The sequence below is a fragment of the Notolepis coatsorum genome (assembly GCF_963971535.1).
Source record: "Notolepis coatsorum genome assembly, chromosome: 11".
Taxonomy (NCBI): Eukaryota; Metazoa; Chordata; class Actinopteri; order Aulopiformes; family Paralepididae; genus Notolepis; species Notolepis coatsorum.
This window is the reverse complement of record NC_140175.1, coordinates 58,564,419-58,578,135: the sequence shown is the minus strand read 5'-3', so window position 1 is coordinate 58,578,135 and position 13,717 is coordinate 58,564,419. Positions and strand designations below refer to the sequence as shown.

The 13,717-nt window shown below is 41.9% G+C and overlaps 1 long non-coding RNA gene across 1 annotated transcript; it reads left to right on the top strand.

Annotated features, from left to right (window-relative positions):
• Positions 1 to 10,939: 10,939 nt before the first annotated feature.
• Positions 10,940 to 12,538, top strand: LOC311236394. Its single transcript, XR_014620210.1, has 3 exons — positions 10,940 to 11,058; positions 11,364 to 11,458; positions 12,325 to 12,538. It is a non-coding gene; the product is annotated as an uncharacterized lncRNA (long non-coding RNA).
• The last annotated feature ends 1,179 nt before the right edge of the window (positions 12,539 to 13,717 follow it).

The following is a 13,717-nucleotide window of genomic DNA, read 5'->3' as shown; positions in this document are numbered from 1 at the left end:
CCACTCTCTGTAGTCTGCTGCGGTCTTGTGCAGTGCTATTCCCAAACCAGGAGAAGATATTGCCAGTCAGGATGCTCTCTATTGTGCATGAGTAGAAGTTCTTGAGGATCTTCTGACTCACGTTGAACTTCCTTAGGCGCCTAAGGAAGTAGAGGCGTTGTCGTGCCTTCTTGATAACACTGTCAATGTGTGTGGTCCATGTCAAGTCCTCGGATATGTGGACTCCGAGGTACTTAAAACTGTTCACTCTCTCAACCGGTGCCCCGTCGATGCTGAGGGGGCTGTAGTCCCTGACCACTGACCTCCTAAAGTCCACAATCATCTCCTTTGTTTTGCTGACGTTCAGGAAGAGGCTGTTCTCTTGACACCATCCCGCTAGAACCTTAACCTCCTCCTGGTAGGCCCTCTCGTCCTTTGCAGAGATCAGGCCCACCACTACTGTGTCGTCAGCTAATTTGATGATTGTGTTGTTGTTCCGCTGTGCCACACAGTCATGTGTGTACAGGGAGTAGAGGAGGAGACTCAGGACACAGCCCTGGGGGGCCCCTATGTTGAGAGTGATGGATGAAGAGGTGCAGTTGCCTGCTCTCACCACCTGGGGTCTGCCCGTCAGGAAGTCCAAGACCCACTGGCAGAGGTCATAGTTCAAGCCCAGGTCCCTGAGCTTGGCTATGAGTTTGGAGGGGACTATGGTATTGAATGCTGAGCTGTAGTCGATGAATAGCATTCTCACATAGTTCCCCTGCCTCTTGTCCAGGTGTGATGCTGCTGTGTGCAGCACATGGGCTATGGCGTCCTCCGTGGACCTGTTGGGGCGGTATGCAAATTGCAGGGGGTCCAGGTTGATGGGGAGGGAGGAGCAGATGTAGCCCTTCACTAGCTTGGAAAGCACTTCATGGCTATGGAGGTGAGAGCTACAGGGCGGTAGTCGTTGAGGCAAGCAGGCTTGGATTTTTTGGGTACAGGGATAATGGTGGACTTCTTCAGACAGGTGGGGATGACAATCTGTTCTAAGGAGAGGTTAAATATGTCAGTGAATACCTGGGCCAGTTGGTCGGCACAGACTTTTAGGACGCGGCTGGGGATACCGTCCGGTCCTGCTGCCTTCCTGATATTCACTTTCTTAAAGGTCCTCCTCACCTCATGTTCTGTTATCCTGAACACTGAGTCTCCACCAGCAGTGCACCCCCCCTCTATTGCAGTGGTTTGTAGGCTGGTGCTGTTATTCCGAGCCTCAAACCTCACATAGAAGGTATTGGGATCATTTGCTAAGGAGATGTCACTGTTCAGTTTGAGGGAGGTGCCTTTGTAATCTGTCATCGTTCTGAGGCCGTGCCACATAGCTCTAGAGTCAGCCTGTTCATACTGAAGTTCAATTTTATCTCTGTAGGTTTGGGTAAACTCTAATTGTGGTAGTGGGGATTGTTTCTTTTACCAAAGTACAAACAAAGTCCAGCACTGTTTCCGTGTAGTCATTAATGTTATCTGTGTTATCGCGGAACACCCCCCAGTCTGTACATTCAAGTGCAGCTTGGAGCGTTTCCTCTGATTCTACAGATCATCGCTGCACATCTCGCGATACTACCGGGGCGCGCTTGAGACTTTGTTTATATTATGGTAAAAGAAAGATGGCGTCATGGTCTGACTTGCTGAAACCACTAGCAGCTTGAGACTTATAGCCACACTTAAATTGCGAGTAGCAGTGGTCTAAAATATTCCCACCTCTGGTAGTACAAGTCACGTGCTGGTAGAAGTTTGGCAATACTTTTCTCAGATTGGCGCTATTGAAATCACCCACAACCACAATAGCAGCGTCAACATTAGCTGTTTGAAGTTTGTTTACCTTGTCATGAAGCAGGGACAGCACGACTCCAGTGTTTGCGTGTGGTTGAATATACACTCCGACCAGGATGACCGACGTTAACTCTCTCGGGAGAAAGAAAGGCCGGCACTTGATGGATATATACTCCAGGTTGGGGGAGCAGTGGTTTGAAAGCTCTTTCACGTTGCCTGGATCGCACCAATTGTTGTTCAACATGAAGGCTATTCCACCTCCCCGCTGTTTACCGGATTCTTCTGCTCGATCTTTGCGGTGGATGAATAAGTGATCAGCCGGTTGGATTGCATGGTCTGGGACATCCGGCGTCAGCCATGTCTCGGTGAAGCAGAGAACATTACAGTCTCTAACGTCTCTTGGAATTGAATCCGTGCTCTGATGTCATCCAGTTTATTTTCTATTGATTGCACATTGGCCAACAATATGCTGGGTAATGGCGTTCTGTGTCACCTGGATCGTAGTCTGTTTCGAACGCCGGCTCTTTTTCCTCGCCTGCGTCCTTTGTTGTTGTTGCCTGGGCCGCCTAGGATCTCAGCAGGCCATTGTTGCTGCTCAGCGAGCCGATCCAGAGAGCAATCCAGATAGTACGTTTTTCTTAATCCAATGTCGATGAGTGACTTCCGGTCATACACATTAAATGCACCAACAGCTGGTACAAACAGAACTCTTAAAACTATAAATATTAACAAAAGTAAGCACATAGGGAGATAGACAGGTGAGGAGAGATGTGGACAGGGAGATATACAGGTGAGGACAGAGACAAAGAGGGAGAGAGACAGGTGAGGAGAGACAAAGAGAAAGAGACAGGTGAGGCGAGAGACAAGGAGGGAGAGAGACAGGTGAGGAGAGAGGTGGAGAGGGAGAGAGACAACGAGGGAGAGAGACAGGTGAGGAGAGAAATGGAGAGGGAGAGAGACAGGTGAGGAGAGAGACAGGTGAGGAGAGAGGTGGAGAGGGAGAGAGACAAACAGTGAGAAACAGGTGAGGAGAGGGAGAGACAGGTGAGGAGACAGCCCTCCTGCATGCAAAACAGCCACATAGTCTGCCCTCTCTCCATGGTCCAGTAAAAACCACCTCAATACCCTATACTCCTCTCTCGCTCTCTCTGTTTCAGTAAATGTAATTGTCCTGTCGACAGTTTTTATATGGGTCAAATACAAAAGCAATCTACAGAGAAATGTTCTGTTGTTTTCCCCAAAAGATAGTCATGATCGTGAGTAGAGCCAAAGTAACCTGATGCGCCGATCTGATGTATAGCCTGGTACGCCTCCCCCCTCTCTCTCTCTCTATCCATCTCTGTCTATACCCCAACATGCCTTTGCCCTCAAGTTTCTTTAATAGTTGTCATACAGAAGTAGGGGTGGGAATCACCAGTTTCATCACGATACGATACGATATCGATTCTTTGGACAACGATACGATATTTGCCGATATCACAAAGTCTGCCACGATACGATACGATTCGATTCAGGTGCCTGCGATCGATATGAGGCGATATTATGTGCCCATTTAACACAATCAGTCACATTTAGATCAACTAAAAAAAGGCTACGGAAATATCAATTGACGTTTTTATTTTTGAGCTCTTCCAGACATTTAAATGAAAAACAATCTATTGTTTTTAATACAAATAGACCTCCTGTTCACTGTAAAGTGCCACGTATATTATATATTGCGCTTTAAACTTTAAGTAAAATGTTTTGGAACTCACAACACGCAAGCTAAAACCCCTTCCTCTAACAAATTGTTCCTACAATTGTTTTATGTTGCATGATGATCATGAATACATTTATTATGTATTCATGTTTAAATATCAACATTATCTGTCCATCCTCAGTAACACACACACACACACACACACACACACACACACACACACACACACACACACACACACACACACACACAGAATGCCCCTCCCCCAGTCCCCCACAGAAAGGTAGAATGCCCCCACCCCTCCTCCTTCCCAAGTCCCCTCTCCTGTTCTCTCTCACGTTAGCTGCTTAGCTTAAGCAGCCAACATAACGTTAATTTAGATCTGCCCACGCAACGTGGGCATAAAGGAATGGCGACGATGCAAATCATGTTCGATGCATTTGACCCGTTGCAGGGAAAAAACTGCACAGACTTATATCGGGTCGCAAAATACTTAGACGCTGCTCTGCTGTAATGTCTACACGGAGTTGCACACTACTGGGTGCCGGCGGATATGACTCGCGGTATTTTCAAAATAAGAGTATCGCAATATGAATCGATCTTTTTACGTTGCATCGATCCTATTTGATTATTGATAATAGATCGATATATCGATCTGGATCGATGTATCGTCCCACCCCTATACAGAAGTACAGAATACTTTTATACAAAATGCTTCTTACTGTTATGCTCCAGAGACTGTGCTAGACAAGATAGTATGAAATAAAATAGTATAGCATGTAAAATAGAAGTACAAAAGGTCACAGTGTTCAGTATAGACATAATGTACAATGTTCGATGCAGAATAGAAGTAACTGAGTTACCATACAATATACAATATTCTATGCAATGTACTAATATACAATACTATATAGTGCAGAGCAGAAATGGGATGAGGTACAATTTACAGTAAGGTGTACGAGTTGTAGTGCAAATCCTTTACCAATAAATATAAAGTGTAAAGTGTGTTTAGGTGATCTAAAGTGTGTAGAGTGGGTGCTGCAGTGTGTTGTTTGTTTAAGTGAGTGTGTGCGTGTGGGTGTGTGCTGTGTGCATTTGATGGTTGTTGCATAGTGTTTATTGTTCGTTGAGCAGCCTGGTGGCCTGGGGATAGAAGCTTCCCCCTCTGTCTATACCACAGCATGCCTCTCATCTCTTTCTCTCTCTCCCTCTGTCTATACCCCAGCATGCCTCTCATCTGTCTCTCTCTCACTTTCTTTCCCTCTCGTTCTCTCTACCCCAACATGCTTCTGCCCTCACTCTCTCTCCCCCCTTTATTTTCTCAAATTCTAATTCAAAGATGATTTATTGGCATGAATGTAAAAAAAAATTTACAGTATTGCCAAAGCAGTTGCCTGTTACTGTAATGTAGATGTCAATACAATGTCAGTACAAAGCATATAGCATATGGTTAGTTAAAATTAAGCAAGAATAATTTACATGTAATGATACATCTCTCTCTGTCTATACCCCAGCATGTCTCTCCTCTCTCTCTATCTCCGCCTATATAGTCCATGGGCCAGACCAGATATCGGTGCCACTCAGGGTGACTAAACTTACATATAATTTTTTCAAAGATCTATGTCTGTAGATGATATTTTGGTATGATAGCCGTTCCAGAGTGGTAGCTTTATAATAATTATCGAGTCATGAAGTATACCCACCCCCTCAGGAAATTGCATTTCAGATGCTGGCGCATATCCTGTTTAGACTCACGTAGAGGACATCTGATAATGTTTCACAATATTGTGTTTGGTATCATTTTAAAGGGGACTATGTCATCGTTCATTCAAGCTAAGATGTGAATCTTTCTGACCAATATAGAGGTCACTGGAGCTCTTTGAACAGTCAACAACACACATTTTTACACGATTTTCGCCTAAATTATATACTATCTTTTAGCCTTGTGTCATCTAGGAGCAACAGAGACACAAAATACAATATCTACAACACTCTCAGGACCATAAGGATTCAGGAAATCTATAATATGCCTATACTATAAAAATGTTACAGGTCATTGTGAGCCTTAACCTGTTCCACCCGACGGGACCGGATCCGGTCCCAAAATGGCATCTGGTCATAAATCAATATTTGAGTGATGCAAAACATTTGCGATTTTCAAATCAAACGTATTCAAGTATTAACATCACTAACATGTCACAAAAGCATGTAGAATGTATATTATCATCAATACGTTAGTTTAGCAATAGGTTAAAAGTGCCATTAGATAGTTTTAAGTTTTCGATTTACTGAAGTCTATAGCGAGACAGCGACCATTTTGGAAATTTTTAACCATGGGAATTGTAGTCTTTTTGTGGCCATTTTGTGGAGGGCATCTATAGCTGCCGATCAGCGTTGGAATTTTTCCGAACTACATTTCCTGGCAGATTCTGTGGGGGTTCAAAGTTCAGCGTTCTGAATGAATTGTATCAATAACTGTTATTATTCGGGATAATAAGCCACAAAAGGTAAAGTTTTTGACACATATTGAAACGCAGTTAGTTTCTCCTCCCTATTGTTAGCATGTAGCAACAATTAATTTTTTTAAAGTTTCAAAATGGTTGCACTGTGGTGAAAATAAAAAGGTACAGTAAATTACAGTAGATATCATTATCTGTTCTTATGCACGCCTGGTGATACTAAATCCTAATTGAACTCGGGCATTTGAAAGATAATATATGTATACATGTGCGAATTGGCTATAATAAGGTAATTTATAAGCCTCCTATTCTATATTCTATAATAATATTTCAAATTGCATTGGTCCGGATGGGAGAATTCAGTACTGTATCTACAGAACCTTCTGTTTAATCATCTTCCCTTTATTAATTTCCTTAGATTTTTTGTACGCATGATCTCAAGAAAGTACTGAACGATTTTTTATGTTTGGTCATTATTAGCATGGTATTATTCACTGTCAAAGATGCAAAGAAAAATCATAATTCATATTCTCCTTTGTTTCATCACAATTTAAGCAAGCGTAGTAATAGACACAATATTTCTGACACTGTGAATACATTCCCTGAGGTCCATATATGTACCTAGATACCAAGAATATGCAAATGGACCTTGTAGAAGTGGAGCAATATTCCATTTACCTAGGTATATATTTTAGGCGGATTTTCACCACGGGTGGAACAGGTTAAATTAGAAGAGCAGTATTATGCTCCTATTAAACTATACAGAACAGCCACTATAGTCTAGATGGAAACATAGCTCCACCTGCATAGGGTGGATTTTTTTTCACCACCTGTTTTTTATTAATCCTTGAAGTGTCTATTTTAAGATTCTGACAGGTACAGTAACAGGTTGGAATAATGTCCCATGGGGTTTATTTTTAACCCTTTATTACACCTATCCTGAACCAAAACCTGAAAAATAAGAAAAAGAAAGTGACAAACACAGTCAAGTTTAACATCGAAAACTTCAGGCAGATCAGGCCCTGCTTGCCAGTTAATGCTGCAAGGATGTTTCTGCATTCAATGATTTTCTCACACATTGAAGGAAATCGATGATTTGCATTTGGTTTATAACCTATATAGATATGAGTTTTAAGAGGATAATATCATCATCATCATCACCATCATTATCATGGATGTGTGTCTCCAGCCAAAACTGTGCAGACAGAGGGCCGTTATCAGTTGGGTGGAACCGAGAGAACTAGGGGGGATAATATCAACAATTGAGCGGTTGCTATAGTGATCTGGGTCAAATAGCTGTGGTCAAAGACAGCGCGTCACACGTCACATAGTAATGAGGAGATGGGCGGGCCCTCGTTGCTATGGCATAATAATATAACAGGAGTTTTCTTCCGGGTAAGGTGAGAATGAGAAACGAACCACACCGAAGAGTGCACGCATTGATCAGATACTTTCATCCCTCTCCACCCTTGCTGGGTGGGGGAGGGGAGCGACACATCATCACTAGCTTCGGCTAGCAGATATGGTTGTTGGCTACGACAGGAGATGATTAGAATAATGAATTTAGTTTCCTCCAAATATGTTTAATTTTTTTTTATTTTCTTTTCTTTTTTAAACAAACATATAAACAAACATGACAACACACGATAAGATATACAAGCATTAATTACAGTGCATATCCAATGAAATTACCATTTAGTCAAATGTCTTATACAGGATATACCCCTAATACCTGTTATCTAAAAACCTACACACATATGCTCCAGCTCGTACCCCCCCTCCCGGACCCCCCATTGGATAATCCAACCATTATAACTTGTTCCTAACCAGACACTACCATTATATGCTAGCTTTTATTCTCTCCACCACTTCTAACCACATTGTCATTTTGGATTCATTGAGACCCAAAATTCTTGCTGTAGATATTTCTTGATAAATCACATCGAGATATGTAAGAGTCCAGAACTTCCGGCACATTTTTTCCGGTTGAAACCATTGTGATGCTATCAGCTTTTTAGCCACTGTGATACCGGATAAAACCAATCTCTTTAGCTGTGGAGGTACTGCAAGTTCAAAGACATCATTCAGCAGTAATACAGGTATATCCAGAGTTAAGAGATTTGATAATTGCTGGGTCACTTCTTTCCAAAATATCTTAACTGGTGGGCAGTCCCAGTGCATAAATGTCCCTTCGTCCCCATTTGTACATAGGGAGCATTTGGAGTCTTGTTTAAGACCCATTTTGTTCAGTCTTATAGGAGTTAAGTATGTCCTGTGAATATAGTTAAGATTGATTTGTTGATGGTCCGGGTTCCTTGATGCAAGTCGTACATTTGCCCAGGCCTCTTGCCAGTCAAAGTCTGTCTCCAGGTCTGGTATATCCCTCCTCCAGACTGAGTCTAGATGGAGGGTTTCATATGATGCCGTTAGTAATTGATGATAAAAATCTGAAACGAAACCTCTCGATGTCTCTCTTTCATAGAAGAATTTGTGGTATCTGTGGTGTACAATTGGTATCCTTAATGGAACACCATGAGCCTTCAAACATGCCAATAACTGTGCGTAAAAATAATATGTGGACTTGGTGAGATTAAATGTTTTGCGTATTTCATTGAAACTACAAAAACCCTGTTTGTTGAAAACGTCTCCTAATGAGTGTATGCCTTGCTTTTCCCATCTAGGGAATCGTATAGGTTGTTTTCCAATCAAGAGTGCATTGTTATTGAATAAGGGAGTATGATTATGCCATTTATGTGGGGTAGAATATTTTTTTTGTGTTTCACGCCATATCCGGATTGCATGAGTGATTATGGGGCCAAATTTCCGTTCGCATTGCTTAATTGATAATTTGGTGTACACTATGTCCTTCAGCCTATGTGGAGCTACTATATTTTCTTCTAAATTTCTCCAGGATACTGATGCTTGGGGATCAAACCATGTTGTCAGTGGTCTTAAAGTGTATGCCTTAAAATAGTGGTGGAAATCTGGAAATGCCATACCACCGTCTGCTTTGTTTTTCTGTGCGGTGGATCTTTTTATACGTGGTGGTTTGTTATTCCAAATAAATTTGTATGTGGAGGAGTGTAATTCTTTCCAGTAACCCTTTGGAGGGGGTAACGGTAGCATTGAGCTGAAGAAGTTGATTCTAGGTAGGACGTCCATCTTAATTATTGATATCCGTGCGTGTACTGAGTTTTTAAGTTTTGACCACCTGACAAGGTCGTATTTGATTTTGTTTTGGATTTTTATGTAATTGTGCTTCACCGTTTGGCTTATGGTAGGGAATATTTCAACTCCCAAACATCTAAAGTGTTTTACCATCGGTATTTCTTTTGGGAGGGTTATATTTATTTTTGCAGGGGCGTTAAGTGGGAGGAAGGCCGACTTCGGCCAATTTATCCTAAATCCCGATAAATCTCCAAAGTCCTCAATCAACTTGAGAAGAGGAGGCAATGCGGTGTTGGGGTTTTGCATGAACAGTATTACGTCGTCTGCATATAAACTAATTTTGTGTTGTGTGCCCTTGATTATGATTGGTTCTATGGGTTGGGATTGTCTTATATATTGTGCTAAAGGCTCTAGTGATAGATCGAATAGTCCGGGACTAAGAGGGCAACCCTGTCTGGAAGAACGTGATACCGGAAAGATTTCGGAGATGATTGTACCAGTTGTAATCATGGCCGATGGGTCTTTGTATAATACTTTAATCATATCAATGAATCCTTTTCCTAACCCCATCCTTTCTAATACTGCCCATAGATATGACTATTCCAACCTGTCAAAAGCTTTCATTGCATCCAGGGACAGTATCGCCTTAGGTGTGTTGTCTTCCTTGTTAGCATCTAGTACGTGTAGTAATAGACCTTTCCCCGCTGTCAATCACACAGAGAATAATAACCAATAAGATTGCCCGATTTCTTAAGGCCGCGCCCCTTGAAATAGAGCCGCCATGATGTCTCACAGATAGCCTTCATTGTTGTTGTCGAGAAAATGGTTCTTAGATGTGCTTGGGGAACGTGCAATAATGACCAGAGATATCCAGAAAGACTAAAGGGAGCGCGTTTTATAAATTTTCCAAAGCCTAAAACACAGTTGGAAAAATGTTTAAAGTGGATTAAGGCTTGTGGACGGCCCCATACACAGCTGAATGTGGACAAGATCAACAAGAACAAGGCTGTATGCTCAACGGTAAGCCCGAAAAATATGCTTCAGTAATATATGCTTCAACATTTGAGTTAAACAGAAGTCATCACTTGTTATCTTATATATACTGTATATAGATAGATAGATAGATAGATAGATAGATGGCTAGCCGATCGTTAGGTAGCCAGCTATTCATAGCTAATGCTAACGCATGGTTAACCTAACGTTAACCTAACGTCGCCAAAAAGAGTCTCCGAAAACATTCCGATCAGTTCATGAGCTGAAGGAAAACTACATATAGCTACAGCTACTTAGTCAACACCCTTGAAAATTATGAATTGGAAGTTGTCCAGTTGATTCTAACAACCGAACTAACGTTAGCTAAATGTTAGTGTACTGTAAATGTCCAAACCCCCCCTCCTAATGTACAGTTTCCTCCCCCTCGTATGTATATATTTCCTGTTAGGATATCTTTTTAACAGTACTGTATATTTGCATATCTTGGATGTCACAAATGTAACAGTACTGTATCTGTATGTCATAAATGTCATGCTATATATCTGTTGTGTATGTCATACATAAATGTCATTATGAATTGAAAATGGGGGACCCTGATGTAAACAAGACTAAAGTCTTTCTCTGGTCTGCATCCCCTTAACTATTATGTGTATTGAGCTGTACTGTATTGTACCCATTCTGCAATCTGTTAATACAGTTTTCAATCAGCTAGCATGAGTAACCTGAATGCCTTACAATCTGTGATCCACTTTCTCTTCTCTGTCATGCCTATCTCACCTTATAGCATTTTGTTGGCGGGGATGGACCTACTGTGCAATATCCAGATCCTATAAAAGCTGATGGGACCACATGTAAGTCGGTGCGTCCGTTGCCAAAGAAAAGACGCCTGCTTGATCCTGACAACCCCCCATCTAAAAAAGAACTACTGCAGGAAAATACTAACTTGTAAGTCCTGAAGACTGGGTATTGTCAAAGTCCTTATAGGCGGTATTGTCTGAATATTGTGATGTGTTAGTGAAGATGTGAATCACTAACTAAAAACACCATTTGCATGTGTGAATCAGATGTCATTTAATAATTTGTTATAAATGCTCATATCTAGTATTCATTTGTGAACCAAAGATACTGCAAGTTCTTGTTACAATCAAACAATACATAAATAATACTGAGACCAAATGTTATGATTAATGAACAACATGGATTTATTAATTAAAGTGCATTTATTTGATTATGATTTTGATACTTCACAGGGACATCAATCCCTCTCTGGATGTCATCAACCACCAATCGGAGCTCAGTTATACAGCTACACAGACGTGCACAGCTACTCAGACTGAAGGAGAATGTAAGGGTCTACCTTTCTTTTAGGAACTGAGCAGCATGATCTTTAAAAAATGCAGCAAGTCTGTGCAGTAATCTTTCCATAAATGGTATGTCTGGGAATATTCTTTCCACAAAGATATCTTTCTGCGTAAAAACTATGAATTCACAGAATTGGCAGCCTGTCACCATAAGTTGTCCTTGTATTTGCACATAATAGTCGTGCGTCTTCTTCAATGAAATACTGCCCCCCTCATCTTTGTGTAAACAGAAATCTGGGAAGTTGTCGCAAGCCTCCAATATCAAACAGTTTCTTGCCTTATAAGGACATTTCACTTCGACTATCCCACTCTCGCCATTGTCGCACAACTTCCCGTCAGGTGTGGCTCCTAAAAAATCGAACTCTGAATTGACAACAAGACCACACTCGTGAAAATGTCTGGCGGGATAAACCTCCAGATATTTGGCCTTGGCCTTTGCCTCATTCCTTTTCCCATACTCCAAAGCCGGGGCACAAATGGATGTCAACCGGAAAACACTCTCCAGAAATGTTGTTGTTGGGGCAGATTTTCTGTTTACCGCTTTCGCAAAGTTTGAAGCAGTCAGTCGTGACCTCCGCTCTTCAAACCAGTCATTTGAGAGAGCCTGGGCCCGAGTGCGTTCTTCCAGTGCTACCAGGTTTGTGTCTGCAGTATTCAGATCTTTGTAGATTGCTGGAAGCTTCACTGGAGATGGCTGGTGCACAGATACATTTCCACACCTCTGGTGTGGAACCGGGTCTGTTTTCTTCTTGAGATTTCTTGTCTGTAGAATAAAAGCAAAATTTTATTATTGTGATGTCATGTATATGTGGAAACTCCCTAACAATAATTGTAATATTTCTGTTTCCAGGGGTTTGCCCTTTAGAAGTATTGGGCACTGCTGTGGAAGGTGCAAGATTGAAGTCAGAGCTGGAGAAGAAGGAGAGGACGATAACCTGGTTGAGAGGGCAGCTTCTTGAAAAGGAACAGATAATACAGTCTCTCGAACAGGATGCTCAGAAAAAGACATTCTGTACTGTACAAAGTGTTGTCCAAAAAGAAACAAAGATCAAAGGGCTTTTTAAGTACTACAAGTTCAAGTTCAAGTTCAAGTTCAAGTTCAAGTTCAAGTTCTTTAATAGTTGTCATACAGAAGTACAGAATACTTTCATACAAAATGCTTCTTACTGTTACGCTCCAGAGACTGTGCTAGACAAGATAGTATCAAATAACATAATAACATAATATAGCATGAATTTAGAAGAAGAAAATGAGGTCACAGTGTTCGGTATAGACATATGTACAATGTTCTGAGTTACCATATAATATACAATACACAATACTATGCAGTGTACTAATGTACAGTACTATCTAGTGCAAAGCAGAAATGGGATGAGGTACAATTTTAGGTACAATTTACAGTAAGGTGTACGAGTTGTAGTGCAATCCTTCATCCATAAATATAAAGTGTGGGGAGTGGGTGCTACAGTGTGTTTGTTTAAAGTGGGTGTGTGCTATAAGTGTGTGGAGTGGGTGCTACAGTGTGTTTGTTTAAAGTGAGTGTGTGCGTGTGGATGTGTGTGCTATGTGCGTTTGGTGGTTGTTGTTGTGTAGTGTTCATTCATTGTTCGTTTAGCAGCCTGATGGCCTGGGGATAGAAGCTTCTTCTGAGTCTTTCTGTGCTCGCCTTGAGACTCCTGTATCGCTTGCCTGACCGCAGCAGTTCAAAGAGGCAGTTGTTCGGGTGACTGGAGTCTTTAATGATTCTCTTAGCCTTGCCCTTGCAACGCTTGTAGTAAATGTTCTGGATGGTGGGGAGCCCCCCTCCAATTGTGCGTTCGGCTGAACGTGTCACTCTTTGTAGTCTGCTTTGGTCTTGTGCAGTGCTATTCCCAAACCAGGAGGTGATGTTGCCGGTCAAGATGCTCTCTATTGTACATGAGTAGAAGTTCTTAAGGATCTTCTGGCTGACTTGGAACTTCCTTAGGCGCCTGAGGAAGTAGAGGCGTTGTCGTGCCTTCTTCACAACACTGTCAATGTGTGTGGTCCATGTCAAGTCCTCGGATATGTAGGCTCCGAGGTACTTAAAGCTGTTGACTCTCTCAACCGGTGCCCCGTCGATGCTGAGGGGGCTGTAGTCCTTGACCCCCGACCTCCTGAAGTCCACAATCATCTCCTTTGTTTTGCTGACGTTCAGGGAGAGGCTGTTTTCCTGGCACCATCCCGCCAGGACCTTGACCTCTTCCAGGTAGGCCCTCTCGTCG